The following is a 6,071-nucleotide window of genomic DNA, read 5'->3' on the forward strand; positions in this document are numbered from 1 at the left end:
AAAAAAAAAAAAAAAAAAAGATCTATTTCTTCCTTTCTAATACCCAGAATGTTGCCCATTATCTGTAGCACTTCATGACGTTGTTGTTTTGGTGTTTGAAAATACCCCAAGAAGAGGTTCCTCATGAGGCTCTTGTCAACTTTTCCTTCTGTGTTACTTAGTAAGTTCATCAGTTTCTTCTGTACATCATCCAGCACTTCCTGTTGGACCTCATTTTGTTTTTTCAGATCTTTAATTTGTTCTTCCTTCAGAGTCAAGGCAGCATTCACTTTCTCCTGATGTCCTTGTGCCGATATTAGTTTTCCTTCTAGATTATCTGCAACTATTTCCATCCATTCTGCGACTACCATCCTCACGTTAGCTTAGCGCTTGTGCATACTACTTTTCTTGTTCTTGGGAAACAGAAAGCTGTAGCCAAATGTCATCTCTCTGCTTTGTGACAACATTCAGTTGTTCCTTCAACGACTCTATCTGCAAACTGGCTTGCTGATTTGCATTTTCCCTCGCATTGGAAGATAGAAGGAGCTTTTCCTCCAATGCGGTGACTTTCATTCTTAGTTTAGCTGCTCTGTCTTCTGCAGCCAAAGCTTTGCGGTTATGAGACGCTTCTGATTCTACTGCGTGCTTATGCGATCTCTCTGGCTCCTGCTTTAAGTGTAGTTCTTTGTCGTGTAAATGTTGAACCTCACTCTGGAGGGCACAGTTTTCTATTTGTTTCTGTTTCAATGCCAACATGGTCTCATTTCTGGCCTGTTGAAACATAACAGTCTTTTCTTGCATTGATGTAACTGCATTTAAAAACTGACTTAATTCCCCTGTCTTGCCGAGTTCTGTTTCTTTCAAAAGATGCTCAAAAGCAAGCACCTTCTCCTTCATTGCAACGTATTCCAATTCTTTCTCTCTCCACATCATAGGAAACCACATCTTTGTCTCTTGATTTTGTTTCCTCTTCCCTAGATGTTTCTACTAATTTTTCATTTTCCTCTTTTAGTTTACACATATCCAGTTCAAAGTTGACGACTCTCTCCTTCAGGTTGATTACTCCCTGCCTCAAAAGTTCATTTTCACTCACTACATTAGTGAAATTTTCACTTAAAGAAAGTAATTCATCACTTTTTGCTTTGATTAAAAGCTCTTTTTCCTTAAGTAAGTTTTGCAAGTCATCTTGTTTCTCCCGTAGCTGCTTCATTTCTGAATCCATTTGTCCACGTCGTTTTCTTTCTAGCTCTGAATTGTCTGCAATGGAATCAGACAATCTATGATTACCTTCCTGGAGTACTCTAATGGTTGCATCTTTTTACTCCGTTAATTTTCTTAACTCTTCTGTCTCTTCTTTGAGCAATTTAGAAGATTCACTCAATCCATCAGGTTTCATTGCCTTCAGAGAGGCTGCTGACTCGGATGTAAGTGATTCATTGGAGGACTGTAGTAAAATAAGGTCAAACATCCCTAACAGAATATCTTTGGTATTGCAAAGCTGCTCTCGGCTAAACTGAATTTGCACTACTTGCTTCTCCAAGTTTTTGAGTTTGATTTCACTCCCATCATAAGTTTGATCAGGTCAGTATAGTTCATTTGTAGTTTAGAATTATTATCATTGTCAACTAAAACCCGTGCCTGAAGTTGTTGAAGCTCTTTCTGAAGATGGGGTGACCCACGCTGCATATTTTGTACAGTGGCCATCACGTGCTCTTTCTACTCTTCCATTATCTTAACTTGCTGTTTTAATTTATCACGTTCCTGTAGAAGCTCCTCAGACTGATCCATATTAACACCTCTCACTTCATCACCATTGCTGGACGTTTGCAGTATTGCCAGTAAAGTCTGACACTTCTGAGTTAAAGCATCAGTTTCCATATCTTTTTCTCAAATGATGTGGGACAAATTCTGCATCGTTTCTCTAAACATATCCTGACCACTGCTTTCAAATCTGGTGGAGAGTTTTGTATTTGCATCTTTGAGTTTCATGAGGTCTGCTTCTTTGGCAACAATTATATCCACATCATTCTCAAGTTTTCTCTTTTAAGATTGCTGTTTTCCCTAGTCTTCTCATCTAAAACAGCTAATATTTGTTCTCTTTCCAAAGCAGAGGCTCGCAATCGCTGTTGATTCTGTCCATTATCTTGGTCACTGGAGGAAGCTGAAGATACTTTCATGTGAAGACACAAATCTTTTTGCTGGATAAACTGCGTTAGTTTACCAATCTCACCTTTGGACAGCTGATCAACCTGTTCAGTTAAAAGGGTATTCTTTTCAATTAGAAGTTTAATCTCCAATTTTTGTTCTTTTATTCCTTGTACTGATCTTTCAATTTTGGCTTTAGATAAGTCATGCTTTTCATTTCCATTTTCTATATTAAGACTCTGAACTTCTGTTACTTGAAAAGTATCAGAATGTTCTGTTGGCGTGTGCTGGAATTTTTCCAGTGGCTGGGTTTTGATTTGTTCTATTGCATTTTGCAAATTCTCCTTTTCCTCCCCTTTGGCCAGAAAGAGCTGATTGCGTTTAATATTCATTTGCTCGTGTTGGTATTTGGGATTTTTCTGTTTCTGCTCTTGTAAAGATTGAAGTAGTTGCATTTTACTCTGGTTTTGATCTTCAATTATCTTTTGATGAGGTTTAATCTCAAGATTATCTTCAACTGTTCTCTCTTGAGATACCTCAGATTCTAGTTCTGTAACAGTGTCTAGAGTTTTAGGGTCAACCATAGGTGCGGTTTGACTGTGTTCTTCCCTCAGTCATTCCAATTCTTCTTTCAGGTGACTATTTTCTTCTTTCATGGATGCAAGACTTGTATCTTTTTCCTCTATGGTTTGCTGTAAAATTTCCATTTTTCTTAAGGCTTGAGTATATTGATCTAACTCCTCCCGAAGCTGTGAACTTCCTTGAAGTTTTTCAATAAATTTTTTTTCTCTCTTATGAGTTGTTTCAATTGTTTCTGCTCTTCTAAACTAGATGACAAAATTTCCTTAGTTTCTTTGTGCTCAGCAATCATCTGCTCAATATTCTTTTTGAGTTCTGATATTTCACAGTCTTTCTCTTGACTGAGTTTAATTAAACACTCATGCTCCAGCTGTAAGGCACAGCTGTCTGGGTTATCTGTACTTGACAGTTCTTTGATAGTTTGCTCATACTTCCTTTCTTCCAACAGTCTCTGTTCATCCTGACAAAATTCTGCTTCTAACTGTCCTTTTTCCATTTTTAAATGAATTAACTTTTCTTTTTGCCCATCTAACTCTTTAGTAATGTTCACTTTATCATCTTCAAGTTAACGAACTCTCTTTTTCTCATATTCTAGACCTTGTTTTACTTTACCGATGATGCTGTCTCCTTCATCTTGTTGTTCTGTTTGCTGATCTTTCATCAAAACCACGTGCATTGTAGTTTTTGGTTTTTGCCTGTGCAACTCTCCTAACTCAGAAGTCAGTCATTTCTTTTAAGTAGTACTCTCATTGACTTTTCCTTCTTTGATTTCCCAGTCACATCTTAAATGATGTACTTCTGAATCCAAATCCATGTCTCCTGTAGCTGTTCTTTTAATGAGTTCATATTCATTGCTCAATTTGACAAGTGATCATTGAAGTTCTTCCTTTTCTTTATTTAATAATGAATTTTCTTTTTCTAAAACTTGGACTCATTTTTGAAGTTTCAGGTTCTCTTCCATGAGATTTTTATCCTGCTTTAAGCTACTCAATCACATTATTTCATTTTCAGCAACAGACCGTGGCTGTTGCTATCTGGACACTTCTTCCAGTGATGTACTCTGTGGAAGAACTTTTTCTTTTTCTGTCACAGCATCACTCCACTTCCTAAGAGAAGGTTGCAACTCACCTTCTTCAGTTCTTTTGTTCATTTCATTTATCTGGTCTTGTTCTCTAATGAAAGCATCCCTTTCCTTTTCTACAGAAGATAATTATTTTAAAGATATTTTACTCTAATCTCAAGTCCTTTGATTTTTTTGGTGGACTCTAGTTTTTCATCTGCTAGGACTTCAATAGCTTTTTGCATATCATGAATCATTCCCTCATAGTCCTTTAATTGTTTCTTTTTTTTTTGCAGTACACGGGCCTCTCACTGTTGTGGCCTCTCCCGTTGCGGAGCACAGGCTCCGGACGCGCAGGCTCAGTGACCATGGATCACGGGCCCAGCCGCTCCGTGGCATGTGGGATCTTCCCAGATCGGGGCACAAACCCGCGTCCCCTGCATCGGCAGGCGGACTCTGAACCACTGCGCCACCAGGGAAGCTCCTTTAATTGTTTTGGATGCCTGCGACTTATTTCTGCCAGTTTCTGTTGATGAACTTCCTGCAACACTGCTATTTCAAGTTGATGGTCATCAATTTCCTTATTTAGATTCTGTTCAAATTCCTTGATGGTATTTTGCAGTTTGTACATTTCATTTACATCAAAGCTATAGATCTAAATGAAATGCTGTAGAAGTTTGAGCAAAATGTCTCCAATGGCTGACATCAGCTTCAAGTCTTAAAACTTCTTTTGACAATCTATTTATTTCTTATTGTGACCAAATTAGGTCAGCAAAGTCCATATCATCATTCTGGAAACCTAAAGCATGCTGATAGATATCATAACCCACTGAAGAGGGTACACGAGTTGAGGGCACAAGGCCATCCTCAAGATTTACTATCTGGGTGACTGACTGCACCTTTAGCAACTGATCCTTTAGCGCTATCTGCCTTGCTTTAAGAAGTTTGATTTCTATGTCTTTCTGGTGTAATTGATGTCTGTAACTTGCAGTTTGCTGCTTTCATTGAAGCTCTGAGGCTTCATACTTCTTGTCTACATCACTACAAAGATTCTAAGTCTCTCAGCCTCTGATTTTAAGACTGACTGAGAGTCTTCAACCTCCTCTGTTGTAGAGTCAGGTACTTCTACATTTTCAGCTCCCTTCCTCAGCACATCTTTTGTGAAACTAGAAATGTGGCCTGTGAAAGATGCCACAGTACCACCCACTTGCCCCAGGGAATGGCCTAAGCAGGAGCCAAGGCCACCAAACTAGGAGGACATCAAAGCAGGTCATAGAACTGACCTGGTCCTCTCCGAAAAAAGTGTCCAGCACAGTCGGACAATCCCGCCAAGTGTCACTGCACTGCTGCCAGCGCGAGGTTAAGAATCAAAGCACAGTGAGGGGTTTCTAGGCAATGTGGGCTGCGAGGGCCCCTCAATGGCCACACCTGCCTGGCAACGCCCAGGCCTGGCCTGGGACATAACAAAGGGCCCATCTCCAGTGACCTGTCCCCTCTCGGGCCTCTGTTCATCCATGACTTCCCAGCGCTGGAGTTGGGCTCTTCTCCTCTCCTTCCGTGATTTTCCCAGTACCCTGCACCACCTCGGCCCCCTGGACGCGGCCACCATCACAGCCGCACTGAAGATGCCATCTCTGAGCTCCTGTTTGTAGAAAACACACCTTGCCTCTGATTTTTTTTTAATACAGAATGATATGCAAGGTAGATTTTAATCAATAAAAGAAAAGCAGTACTAGAGTAATACTTTTTGAATAGGAGTAAAATATATTTAATTGCCTTTGACTTTTTTACTAAGTGGCATCACACTGTCCTGCAGCTTGTGAGTTTCACGCAACCATTTTTTTTTTCTTAAAAAAATCGAGGTAAAATGTACATAGTGACACGCATCCCTCTTAAGAGTACAGATAGGTGCATTTTGACAAATGTCTACACCTGTGCATAAGTACGGCCCTGCTAAAGACTTTGAACATTTCCATCGTCCCAAAGCTCCTTTTCGGGTCCACCTCGGCCCTCCTCCCTCAGCGAGCCCTGCCCGGGTGTCTAGTCCTGAAGATGAGTTTTGGCGGTTCTTGGACGGAGTCGCACCGTCTACACTCTTTGTGTCTGCTTTGTCCACCGTGTGTTTGAGATCTAGTCTGGGAAGTGAGTTAAATATCACTCGGGCGGGAGATCGCTGAGCGAAAGCACGCCGAAGTCCGAGTGGACCGCAGGGCCCTGGGCGGCCGCGCGTCGCGAGGCCCGGGGACCGCCTGCGGGCTGGGAATCGGGCGGCCCCCGGGCCGGGGGCGGAGGCCTGGCTGCGCGCCGC

General features: G+C 41.1%; 1 pseudogene; it reads right to left on the bottom strand.

Annotated features, from left to right (window-relative positions):
• LOC112399271 (thyroid receptor-interacting protein 11-like) overlaps window positions 1–4,020 on the bottom strand; it is a 4,947-nt pseudogene extending 927 nt beyond the window's left edge.
• Window positions 4,021–6,071: the final 2,051 nt, after the last annotated feature.

Source organism: Neophocaena asiaeorientalis, unplaced genomic scaffold (assembly GCF_003031525.2).
Source record: "Neophocaena asiaeorientalis asiaeorientalis breed wild unplaced genomic scaffold, Neophocaena_asiaeorientalis_V1.1 scaffold91, whole genome shotgun sequence".
Lineage (NCBI taxonomy): Eukaryota > Metazoa > Chordata > Mammalia > Artiodactyla > Phocoenidae > Neophocaena > Neophocaena asiaeorientalis.